Source organism: Pseudophryne corroboree, chromosome 6 (assembly GCF_028390025.1).
Source record: "Pseudophryne corroboree isolate aPseCor3 chromosome 6, aPseCor3.hap2, whole genome shotgun sequence".
In the NCBI taxonomy this organism is placed as follows: Eukaryota; Metazoa; Chordata; class Amphibia; order Anura; family Myobatrachidae; genus Pseudophryne; species Pseudophryne corroboree.
In genome coordinates, this window is record NC_086449.1 from 435938458 (window position 1) to 435952623 (window position 14166).

Consider the following 14166-nt stretch of genomic DNA (forward strand, 5'->3'; position numbering starts at 1 on the left):
TACTATAATGTTTATTTTCAAAATATGGTAAATAGAAATGAATGTATTCTTAAAAAGCATACACTACAGTATATTTTGTCCATACAATGGCAGTATTAAGTTAAGCTATCTTTTCTTCTACCATGCACAAAATTGCAATAAGTTATATGTCTTTCACACATCTTTCTAATTCACATTACTGTGTACATTTTAGGAGTTTATTGTAGGAATGATTTTTGTTGCAAAACTACATGGGTTTGATAATGATCCTGAAGTGCATAATGGAAAAATATGAGAATCTAATAATGTGGAAGAATTTAGAGTATATCTCTTGGTCTTTTCATAGGTCTACAAAATCTTATGTTACAGTTGTTTTGGTGAAATACCTCATAGTACAAATGTATGTCCCAGTAAAGAAGTATATCTCTGACATCAAAGTAAAATGACACTTGATGTCATAGTATGGATATTCTGTACATGTTATAAACTTTACAAATAATGTTATTTCTATGTGCTATGATGTACAAGGAAACTACTGCACATAAGCAGCAATTTTGTGATAGTTTTGGAACAATTGAATATTTACCTGGTGGTCCATATGCTAAAATGAAAAAAAGACAACAAAAAATGTACTTTAAAAAAGTTACAAAATGGAAATTAAATGAATCCTGTATCACTAAAACCAAATTTACAGCATTTTGTAATGTTATCAAGTAATTTTCTATAGAATGTTTTGGAAATAGATTTGGTTTAAAGAAAACTATAGTGCCAAGGCAAATCATCATAACAGAATGTCATCTATTGTTTTTTGGCTAAATTTTGGTTGCAAGTCTGACAGTGAAATGCTTACCGCCTTCAGATGGTGGGGATACTGGAAGAGAAAATAAAAGATAATATAATTTATTCCAGTAACAAAGAAGGAAATAAGTTTATTCATATTACTGTAACAAATGTAGTGGCAATATTAAGACTTAAAATCCTGATGAATACTGATTCATATGGTGGTCTGTGAAAAATATAATATGTGTCTTCAGAAAAACTTTAAATTCCAATACTGTAACCTACAGGTATTAATTTTGAAAAGATATCCTCCCTAGATATGTGAGTATTTACAAGTACTTAATTTTAATACTTAATGTAATAAATACAAACTAAAAATTCTAGTATACATAGTGAGTTTGGGAGTTTGAGGTGAATATTAATCAACAAATAAATACTACAACATTTATTTTTAAAATATGGTAAATAGAAACGAAGGTGTTCTGAAAAAGCATACACTATAATTTGCCCATGTAATAGCAGTACTAAATTAGGCTATCTTTTCTTCTACCATGCACAGAATAACAATAAGTTATATGTATTTCATACTACTTTCTAATTAACGTTTCTGTGTGCATTTTAGAAGTTTATTGTAGTAATTATTTTTGATGCAAAACTACATGGGTTTTATAATGATCCTAAAGGGCATAATGGTTAAATATGAGAATTTAATAATGTGATAAGAATTTAGAGTATATCTCTTGGTCTTTTTATAGGTCTACAAAATCTTATGTTGTAGTTTTTTTGTGTGAAATACTTCATAATACTAAAAGTATATCCCAGTAAACAAGTAAATCTCTGATATCAAAGTAGAATGACACTTGATGTCATAGTATGGATATTCTGTACAAGTTATAAACTTTACAGAGTGATAAGATAGAAATCCATGTACTAATGTTATTTCTATGTGCTATGATGTACAAGTAAACTACTGCATATAAACAGCAATTTTGTTATTGCTTTGGAACAACTGAATATTTACCAGGAGGTCCATATAATAAAATGAAAAAAGAAAACAAAAAAAATATTTTAAAAAAATTACAAAATGGAAATCACATGAATCCTGTATAACTAAAACCAAATGTACAGCATTTTGTAATATAATCAAGTAATTTTCTAATGAATTTTTGGGAAATAGATTTGGTTTAAAGAAAGCTATATACTGACAAGCCAACTCATCATAATATGTCAATCCATTGTTTTTGGCTAAATTTTGGTTGCAAGTCTATGACAGTGAAATGCTTACCGCCTTCAGCTGGTGGGGTTACTGGAAGAGAAAATAGAAAATAATATAATTTATTGCAGTAACACAGAAAGGAAATAAGTTTATTCATATTACTGTAACAAACAAACCTAGTGGCTATATTAAGAATTAAAATCCTGATGAATACTGATTCATATGGTGGTCGTTGAAAAATATAATATGTGTCTTCAGAAAAACTTTCAAATCCAATACTGTAACCTACAGGTATTAATTTTGAAAAGATATCCTCCCTTACGATATGTGAGCATTTACAAGTACTTAATTTTAATACACAATGTAATACATACACACTAAATATTCTAGCATACATAGTGAGTTTGGGAGTTACAGGTGAATTTTAATCAACACATAAATACTATAATGTTTATTTTCAAAATATGGTAAATAGAAATGAATGTATTCTTAAAAAGCATACACTACAGTATATTTTGTCCATACAATGGCAGTATTAAGTTAAGCTATCTTTTCTTCTACCATGCACAAAATTGCAATAAGTTATATGTCTTTCACACATCTTTCTAATTCACATTACTGTGTACATTTTAGGAGTTTATTGTAGGAATGATTTTTGTTGCAAAACTACATGGGTTTGATAATGATCCTGAAGTGCATAATGGAAAATATGAGAATCTAATAATGTGGAAGAATTTAGAGTATATCTCTTGGTCTTTTCATAGGTCTACAAAATCTTATGTTACAGTTGTTTTGGTGAAATACCTCATAGTACAAATGTATGTCCCAGTAAAGAAGTATATCTCTGACATCAAAGTAAAATGACACTTGATGTCATAGTATGGATATTCTGTACATGTTATAAACTTTACAAATAATGTTATTTCTATGTGCTATGATGTACAAGGAAACTACTGCACATAAGCAGCAATTTTGTGATAGTTTTGGAACAATTGAATATTTACCTGGTGGTCCATATGCTAAAATGAAAAAAAGACAACAAAAAATGTACTTTAAAAAAGTTACAAAATGGAAATTAAATGAATCCTGTATCACTAAAACCAAATTTACAGCATTTTGTAATGTTATCAAGTAATTTTCTATAGAATGTTTTGGAAATAGATTTGGTTTAAAGAAAACTATAGTGCCAAGGCAAATCATCATAACAGAATGTCATCCATTGTTTTTGGCTAAATTTTGGTTGCAAGTCTGACAGTGAAATGCTTACCGCCTTCAGATGGTGGGGATACTGGAAGAGAAAATAAAAGATAATATAATTTATTCCAGTAACAAAGAAGGAAATAAGTTTATTCATATTACTGTAACAAATGTAGTGGCAATATTAAGACTTAAAATCCTGATGAATACTGATTCATATGGTGGTCTGTAAAAAATATAATATGTGTCTTCAGAAAAACTTTAAATTCCAATACTGTAACCTACAGGTATTAATTTTGAAAAGATATCCTCCCTAGATATGTGAGTATTTACAAGTACTTAATTTTAATACTTATTGTAATAAATACAAACTAAAAATTCTAGTATACATAGTGAGTTTGGGAGTTTGAGGTGAATATTAATCAACAAATAAATACTACAACATTTATTTTTAAAATATGGTAAATAGAAATGAAGGTGTTCTGAAAAAGCATACACTATAATTTGCCCATGTAATGGCAGTACTAAATTAGGCTATATTTTCTTCTACCATGCACAGAATAACAATAAGTTATATGTATTTCACACTACTTTCTAATTAACGTTTCTGTGTGCATTTTAGAAGTTTATTGTAGTAATTATTTTTGATGCAAAACTACATGGGTTTTATAATGATCCTAAAGGGCATAATGGTTAAATATGAGAATTTAATAATGTGATAAGAATTTAGAGTATATCTCTTGGTCTTTTTATAGGTCTACAAAATCTTATGTTACAGTTTTTGTGTGTGAAATACTTCATAATACTAAAAGTATATCCCAGCAAACAAGTAAATCTCTGATATCAAAGTAGAATGACACTTGATGTCATAGTATGGATATTCTGTACAAGTTATAAACTTTACAGAGTGATAAGATAGAAATCCATGTACTAATGTTATTTCTATGTGCTATGATGTACAAGTAAACTACTGCATATAAACAGCAATTTTGTTATTGCTTTGGAACAACTGAATATTTACCAGGAGGTCCATATAATAAAATGAAAAAAGAAAACAAAAAAAATATTTTTAAAAAATTACAAAATGGAAATCACATGAATCCTGTATAACTAAAACCAAATGTACAGCATTTTGTAATATAATCAAGTAATTTTCTAATGAATTTTTGGGAAATAGATTTGGTTTAAAGAAAGCTATATACTGACAAGCCAACTCATCATAACAATATGTCAATCCATTGTTTTTGGCTAAATTTTGGTTGCAAGTCTATGACAGTGAAATGCTTACCGCCTTCAGCTGGTGGGGTTACTGGAAGAGAAAATAGAAAATAATATAATTTATTGCAGTAACACAGAAAGGAAATAAGTTTATTCAGATTACTGTAACAAACAAACCTAGTGGCTATATTAAGAATTAAAATCCTGATGAATACTGATTCATATGGTGGTCTTTGAAAAATATAATATGTGTCTTCAGAAAAACTTTCAAATCCAATACTGTAACCTACAGGTATTAATTTTGAAAAGATATCCTCCCTTACGATATGTGAGTATTTACAAGTACTTAATTTTAATACACAATGTAATACATACACACTAAATATTCTAGCATACATAGTGAGTTTGGGAGTTACAGGTGAATTTTAATCAACACATAAATACTATAATGTTTATTTTCAAAATATGGTAAATAGAAATGAATGTATTCTTAAAAAGCATACGCTACAGTATATTTTGTCCATACAATGGCAGTATTAAGTTAAGCTATCTTTTCTTCTACCATGCACAAAATTGCAATAAGTTATATGTCTTTCACACATCTTTCTAATTCACATTACTGTGTACATTTTAGGAGTTTATTGTAGGAATGATTTTTGTTGCAAAACTACATGGGTTTGATAATGATCCTGAAGTGCATAATGGAAAAATATGAGAATCTAATAATGTGGAAGAATTTAGCGTATATCTCTTGGTCTTTTCATAGGTCTACAAAATCTTATGTTACAGTTGTTTTGGTGAAATACCTCATAGTACAAAAGTATGTCCCAGTAAAGAAGTATATCTCTGACATCAAAGTAAAATGACACTTGATGTCATAGTATGGATATTCTGTACATGTTATAAACTTCAGGAGAAGGTCAGTTTGGTGCCGCACAGGACCTTTCTAAAGAATTTTTCTTTGTAATGGGCTCTTATGAAATTTGTCCCTTGTGAACCAACAGTACATATACATAAGAAATGCCTGTATCGGTCTTAAAGGAGTTACTGTTGTTGGTGGTGCACCCAGAGTCAATAGTACGTATCAAAGTTACAAAGGAGAAAGAGAGACTCTGTGTTGGGGCACGCTTAAAAAACTAAAACTTAACTTTTAATTATAGTATGATAAAATTCTGGTACACAATTCAACACACATTTAGTATATAATATTTACGGAGAAAGTCAAATGATTCTCACTTGTGAAGTAATAATTTTGGAGTGGCAGTTCTCCAAGTAATATTACTATTTAAGGTAACAGTGACACCTGAGATGAAAATATTAAGAATTTAATTTCAGCATAACAGAAAATTCTTCCAATGCCAATTGTAATGGTTTATCCTGGTAACGATTAATCTATTTCTAAATTTTCTGATCAATAATTGCAATATGCAAAAGAGCTCTAGATGAGTGTGTGATCAGAAAGAGATTCAATGAGAAGAGGGGAATATAGATATGAAAATGGTAACAGTCAAAGGTTGCTCCAACACCTCTGCTTTTCACGTGTATACAGAGGTATTTGTTACTGCACCTAATATTCCCTGGAAGTCTCCCATCCAGGTACTAATCAGGCTATTCACTGCTTAGCTTCCAAGATCAGACGAGATTGGGCATAGCCAGTGAGATGTGGCAGTAATATCCCATAGATTGTGAATGAGAGAGTGTATGGTTATTGGCATATACCAGATAGAGTACTTCTGCTGTCCATTATTGCGCACAGTTTCCCTGTTACTCTTAGCATTGCAGGGGAGTTATATAGCTGGCGTCAGGATGAGAGAGTACTGAAAAAGTAAGATATAGGAAACGTATAGGTTCAGAGCCCGTCTTCTGCTGTCTACTGTCATATAGCTTAATATAGCGGACAATGGATGAGAGAGGCGGGTTGTCTGGGCCTATTGAGTAATGGTGTGAAATTACACAGATATCTTAAGGTTTTTATTATGATAGTACAGAATTCAATTATATATTCTTAATCCTAATAGTAGTGGGCAAAGGGATTAATATTTCCGCTATTGGTGATACCCCTAGAGTATTGCAGAAGAAGGCCGAAGCCAGCTGTTAGGGATATCTCAAAACACTTGTAATAGTATGAATTATATCTCACTAATTAGGGTATAAGAGTGGGAGAGAAAAAAAGAGACATCAAAGAGCGTTGAATGTCTTAATACTGTAAATAATGGATAGCAGATTAAACAAAAATTAAAAAATTAAACAATTAATGACAAAACATTTTTTTGTCGAATATACGATACCAGGAGGTGAGTGGGCTGAACCGTGCACTGTTCAGCACCACTTGTCACAGACGGCCGTTTCACCTGAAGGTGGCTTGTTCACTGTGTGAGGTGGTGGTGGAAGAGAGTCTATTTAAGGCAAGAAGGGGGGTGGTCTCAAAATTCAGACCAATCACAGGAAGGAGGAAGTAGATTGTGTGATGTCAGAAAGACATCCTGCGCATCACTTCCGGTTTCAAAATCCGGAGATTAATGTTTTTTCATTATACATTGGGCCGTATCTATGGTTAGATAGGGCTTATAATATTGAGTGAGATAAAATAAACGAATAGGAAGGATAATTGTTTAAAATTAATTGTTGGGGCCAAGATCGAGGTATTGGCTCCATTGCCAGAAGTTTATAAGTCACTGGAGTTGTCAGGGACGCGTCACTAGACATGGTCGCGTCACTTCCGGTTGAAAAGACCGGAAGTGGTGCGCGTGGCCGTCATACGGAGTTTATATAAGGCTGAGTGGAAAGGTCACATAGGGCTGTGGATAACTAGGGATGAGCCTCAGGGGGAGTGGGGGGGTACATATTAGCCCAGATGATAAGGCCACAATCGGAGTAAAAACTCCGTGGCCGGAAATGGCGTCAGTAATAGGACATGGTCGTGTCACTTCCGGTTGAAAAGACCGGAAGCGGCGCGCGTGGCCGTCATACGGAGTTTATATAAGGCTGAGTGGAAAGGTCACTTAGAGCTGGGGATAACTGGGGATGAGCCTCAAGGGGAGTGGGGGGGGTTTACATATTGGCCCGGATGATGAGGTCACAATCGGAGTGAAAGCTCCGTGACCGGAAATGGCGTCAGTATACCATCATACAGGAAATGCTTGGTTGCATCACTTCCTGTTTACATATCCCCATTCGTAATAATCAGACTTACGTGGGCGCATAACGGGACATGGACGCATAACTTCCGGTCACGAGGGCCGGAAGTGGCGAAAAAAGCCGTCACTTATAAGTTTATGTGCGGCTGATTAAAGGGTGATTTTAGACTGGAAATAGCTGATTGAGCCTACGGAGGAATGAAGGAATATGAAAATACATATTTAGATGGCCATGACAGTGGGACCGCATACGAAGTAAAAGCTCCGTGACCGGAAGTGGCGTCGGAGCATCATCATATAGAAAAAACCCTAGCTGCATCACTTCCTGTTCTGAAAGGGATAAGAAAAGCTATGTGCAACCATTGTTGTAGATAGGAAAATAGTGATCTATTTGTAGTGTTTATATTTTAATGGTTGCTGGGTAACCATAAGGTAAATAAAATAAAAGATGTTGAGTTTAAAAATATGCATTTGTAATTTGTGTCTATAAATTGCTGGCAAAAAGAGTCATTAGGTTATATTTTAGTGTGTTTTTGTGATTTCTGAGTGAATGTGTAGTGAGTAGAAATTGGTGCCGTGTTGGTGCAATATGAGTGTGTGGCGGTTAGTTTGAATATGAATAAGGGGGTGAGTCATCGTAAATACCTGTATTGGGAGTGCCATATGGGTATGAATGTGGGTTGGTGTAAATGTGAGAGAATAAGTGGAATTGTTGGATAAAGAGGTTGATTGGATGGGGGCAGATGAAGAAAAGGGAAGGGAAAAGGTGAGGTTGGGAGACCATTAGTATAGGTGTCTTTTTGGAACATCAAATAAAAACTCCATAATTTATGTGTTCGTTCATGCCTTTTGGCGCAAGACTGTTGAGTTTGAAGGTCCATTCGGATTCATGTTTGAGCAATTCTTGCATCAAATCTCCTCCGCGTATTCCTAGGTTGATTCTATCCAGACCAAAGGCTTTGAGTTCTTTGGGATTGCCCTGATGATGGTTAAAAAAGTGGCGCGCCACTGACGTTAGTTTTTTCATTTTTTTAATATCGGATGATGCATTTCTCACAGAGCCTATGTGTTCCAGGATACGTTGTTTTAGGGCTCTTGTGGTAATGCCCACATATTTCATGTCACAGCTACATGATATGCAGTATACAACTCCAACTGCATTGCAGTTGATAAATTGGTTAATTAATTTCTCTTCTCCATACCGATCAATAATGGAAGATGTTTTGACCATATGTGGGCATGCTTTACAATTTCCACATGGGAAGGAGCCCTTGATGGTTGGCTGTTTTTTGGGATTTTTGGTGAAATGGCTACTGGTGAGTTTATCTTTGAGATTTTTGGACCTTCTCCAACTCATGGAGGGTTTTTGTCCTATTGTTTCTGCTAGGTCCTTGTCTAGAAGTAAGACTGGCCAGTGCCTGTTAATGGATTCTTGTATCTCCCTCCACTCTCTGCAAAAGGTGCCCACGAATCTGAGCTTGTTATCTTGTTCCGGTGATTTGTGAGTTTTTGTCTGTGGAAAGATCAACTTGTCCCTCGGTGTCTGGCTGGTGTGCCATTTTGCTTTTTTGATAGACCTATGACTATAGCCACGTTCACGTAATCTTGTTGTTAGTTCCATACTTTTCTCTAAAAAGATTGAAGAATCTGAGCAATTTCTTTTCAAACGTAAGAACTCACCCTTAGGGATATTTTCCACTGTTGGGGGGAAAATGTGCACTTGTTTGATGTAGCAGGCTGTTTGTGGATGTTTCTTTGCGATATAGTTTGGTTTCTATTTGGCCATTGGGTGCTCTAGAAATCACAAGGTCTAGGAAGCATACTGAGTCCTTACTGATGTGATATGTGAGTTTGAGATTATTGTCATTGGTGTTTAATTCCTCAATGAATGTTAATAACAAACTTCTGTCACCTTCCCAAATCAGGATGATGTCATCGATGTAGCGCCACCATGCAACTACATGCCGTGTATATTTCTCATTATTGGGATGCATCACAATTTCCCTCTCCCACCAGCCTAAGTACAGGTTCGCATACGTTGGTGCGCAGGTCGCGCCCATCGCTGTGCCGCGAGTTTGAAGATAGAACCTGTCGTTAAAGGTGAAGTAGTTCCTCGTTAGTATGAAGTCCAATAATTCAATTAGTAGGTCATGAAACTCATTATTGCCAGCCATTTCAAGAAAGTATCTGACTGCTTTTATACCGATCTGATGTTTGATGCTGGTGTAGAGCGATTCTACATCTAATGTTACCAAAAGGTGGTTGTCATCGAGTTGGACATCATGTAGTTTTTGGAGTATGTCCGTTGTATCCCGCAGATATGAAGGAAGGTTTAACACGTGTTGTCGTAAGTGCAAATCCAAAAAGGTACTCGGTTTTTCCAGAATTCCACCTTGTCCTGATACAATAGGTCGTCCTGGTGGTACTGTGATGTTTTTATGAACCTTGGGTAGAAGATATAGTGTGGGTGTTTTGGGTTTGGTGGTTGTTAGATATTCAGTTTCCTCCTTGGTTAATGTGCCTTGGGAGTATGCCCGATCTAAGATCCTATTGAGGGCGATCCTAAAGTTGTCAGTTGGATCGAACGTTATTTGTTTGTAACATTGTATATCCCCCAGTTGTCTCATTGTCTTAATGAGACAACTGGGGGATATATAATGTTACAAACAAATAACGTTCGATCCAACTGACAACCACCAAACCCAAAACACCCACACTATATCTTCTACCCAAGGTTCATAAAAACATCACAGTACCACCAGGACGACCTATTGTATCAGGACAAGGTGGAATTCTGGAAAAACCGAGTACCTTTTTGGATTTGCACTTACGACAACACGTGTTAAACCTTCCTTCATATCTGCGGGATACAACGGACATACTCCAAAAACTACATGATGTCCAACTCGATGACAACCACCTTTTGGTAACATTAGATGTAGAATCGCTCTACACCAGCATCAAACATCAGATCGGTATAAAAGCAGTCAGATACTTTCTTGAAATGGCTGGCAATAATGAGTTTCATGACCTACTAATTGAATTATTGGACTTCATACTAACGAGGAACTACTTCACCTTTAACGACAGGTTCTATCTTCAAACTCGCGGCACAGCGATGGGCGCGACCTGCGCACCAACGTATGCGAACCTGTACTTAGGCTGGTGGGAGAGGGAAATTGTGATGCATCCCAATAATGAGAAATATACACGGCATGTAGTTGCATGGTGGCGCTACATCGATGACATCATCCTGATTTGGGAAGGTGACAGAAGTTTGTTATTAACATTCATTGAGGAATTAAACACCAATGACAATAATCTCAAACTCACATATCACATCAGTAAGGACTCAGTATGCTTCATAGACCTTGTGATTTCTAGAGCACCCAATGGCCAAATAGAAACCAAACTATATCGCAAAGAAACATCCACAAACAGCCTGCTACATCAAACAAGTGCACATTTCCCCCCAACAGTGGAAAATATCCCTAAGGATGAGTTCTTACGTTTGAAAAGAAATTGCTCAGATTCTTCAATCTTTTTAGAGAAAAGTATGGAACTAACAACAAGATTACGTGAACGTGGCTACAGTCATAGGTCTATCAAAAAAGCAAAATGGCACACCAGCCAGACACCGAGGGACAAGTTGATCTTTCCACAGACAAAAACTCACAAATCACCGGAACAAGATAACAAGCTCAGATTCGTGGGCACCTTTTGCAGAGAGTGGAGGGAGATACAAGAATCCATTAACAGGCACTGGCCAGTCTTACTTCTAGACAAGGACCTAGCAGAAACAATAGGACAAAAACCCTCCATGAGTTGGAGAAGGTCCAAAAATCTCAAAGATAAACTCACCAGTAGCCATTTCACCAAAAATCCCAAAAAACAGCCAACCATCAAGGGCTCCTTCCCATGTGGAAATTGTAAAGCATGCCCACATATGGTCAAAACATCTTCCATTATTGATCGGTATGGAGAAGAGAAATTAATTAACCAATTTATCAACTGCAATGCAGTTGGAGTTGTATACTGCATATCATGTAGCTGTGACATGAAATATGTGGGCATTACCACAAGAGCCCTAAAACAACGTATCCTGGAACACATAGGCTCTGTGAGAAATGCATCATCCGATATTAAAAAAATAAAAAAACTAACGTCAGTGGCGCGCCACTTTTTTAACCATCATCAGGGCAATCCCAAAGAACTCAAAGCCTTTGGTCTGGAAAGAATCAACCTAGGAATACGCGGAGGAGATTTGATGCAAGAATTGCTCAAACATGAATCCGAATGGACCTTCAAACTCAACAGTCTTGCGCCAAAAGGCATGAACGAACACATAAATTATGGAGTTTTTATTTGATGTTCCAAAAAGACACCTATACTAATGGTCTCCCAACCTCACCTTTTCCCTTCCCTTTTCTTCATCTGCCCCCATCCAATCAACCTCTTTATCCAACAATTCCACTTATTCTCTCACATTTACACCAACCCACATTCATACCCATATGGCACTCCCAATACAGGTATTTACGATGACTCACCCCCTTATTCATATTCAAACTAACCGCCACACACTCATATTGCACCAACACGGCACCAATTTCTACTCACTACACATTCACTCAGAAATCACAAAAACACACTAAAATATAACCTAATGACTCTTTTTGCCAGCAATTTATAGACACAAATTACAAATGCATATTTTTAAACTCAACATCTTTTATTTTATTTACCTTATGGTTACCCAGCAACCATTAAAATATAAACACTACAAATAGATCACTATTTTCCTATCTACAACAATGGTTGCACATAGCTTTTCTTATCCCTTTCAGAACAGGAAGTGATGCAGCTAGGGTTTTTTCTATATGATGATGCTCCGACGCCACTTCCGGTCACGGAGCTTTTACTTCGTATGCGGTCCCACTGTCAGGGCCATCTAAATATGTATTTTCATATTCCTTCATTCCTCCGTAGGCTCAATCAGCTATTTCCAGTCTAAAATCACCCTTTAATCAGCCGCACATAAACTTATAAGTGGCGGCTTTTTTCGCCACTTCCGGCCCTCGTGACCGGAAGTTATGCGTCCATGTCCCGTTATGCGCCCACGTAAGTCCGATTATTACGAATGGGGATATGTAAACAGGAAGTGATGCAACCAAGCATTTCCTGTATGATGGTATACTGACGCCATTTCCGGTCACGGAGCTTTCACTCCGATTGTGACCTCATCATCCGGGCCAATATGTAAACCCCCCCACTCCCCTTGAGGCTCATCCCCAGTTATCCCCAGCTCTAAGTGACCTTTCCACTCAGCCTTATATAAACTCCGTATGACGGCCACGCGCGCCGCTTCCGGTCTTTTCAACCGGAAGTGACGCGACCATGTCCTATTACTGACGCCATTTCCGGCCACGGAGTTTTTACTCCGATTGTGGCCTTATCATCTGGGCTAATATGTACCCCCCCACTCCCCCTGAGGCTCATCCCTAGTTATCCACAGCCCTATGTGACCTTTCCACTCAGCCTTATATAAACTCCGTATGACGGCCACGCGCACCACTTCCGGTCTTTTCAACCGGAAGTGACGCGACCATGTCTAGTGACGCGTCCCTGACAACTCCAGTGACTTATAAACTTCTGGCAATGGAGCCAATACCTCGATCTTGGCCCCAACAATTAATTTTAAACAATTATCCTTCCTATTCGTTTATTTTATCTCACTCAATATTATAAGCCCTATCTAACCATAGATACGGCCCTATGTATAATGAAAAAACATTAATCTCTGGATTTTGAAACCGGAAGTGATGCGCAGGATGTCTTTCTGACATCACACAATCTACTTCCTCCTTCCTGTGATTGGTCTGAATTTTGAGACCACCCCCCTTCTTGCCTTAAATAGACTCTCTTCCACCACCACCTCACACAGTGAACAAGCCACCTTCAGGTGAAACGGCCGTCTGTGACAAGTGGTGCTGAACAGTGCACGGTTCAGCCCACTCACCTCCTGGTATCGTATATTCGACAAAAAAATGTTTTGTCATTAATTGTTTAATTTTTTAATTTTTGTTTAATCTGCTATCCATTATTTACAGTATTAAGACATTCAACACTCTTTGATGTCTCTTTTTTTCTCTCCCACTCTTATACCCTAATTAGTGAGATATAATTCATACTATTACAAGTGTTTTGAGATATCCCTAACAGCTGGCTTCGGCCTTCTTCTGCAATACTCTAGGGGTATCACCAATAGCGGAAATATTAATCCCTTTGCCCACTACTATTAGGATTAAGAATATATAATTGAATTCTGTACTATCATAATAAAAACCTTAAGATATCTGTGTAATTTCACACCATTACTCAATAGGCCCAGACAACCCGCCTCTCTCATCCATTGTCCGCTATATTAAGCTATATGACAGTAGACAGCAGAAGACGGGCTCTGAACCTATACGTTTCCTATATCTTACTTTTTCAGTACTCTCTCATCCTGACGCCAGCTATATAACTCCCCTGCAATGCTAAGAGTAACAGGGAAACTGTGCGCAATAATGGACAGCAGAAGTACTGTATCTGGTATATGCCAATAACCATACACTCTCTCATTCACAATCTATGGGA

The 14166-nt window shown here is 36.5% G+C and overlaps 1 pseudogene; it reads right to left on the reverse strand.

Annotated features, from left to right (window-relative positions):
• Positions 1-5945: 5945 nt before the first annotated feature.
• LOC134936852 (5S ribosomal RNA) lies at positions 5946-6064 on the reverse strand (annotated as a pseudogene).
• Positions 6065-14166: the final 8102 nt, after the last annotated feature.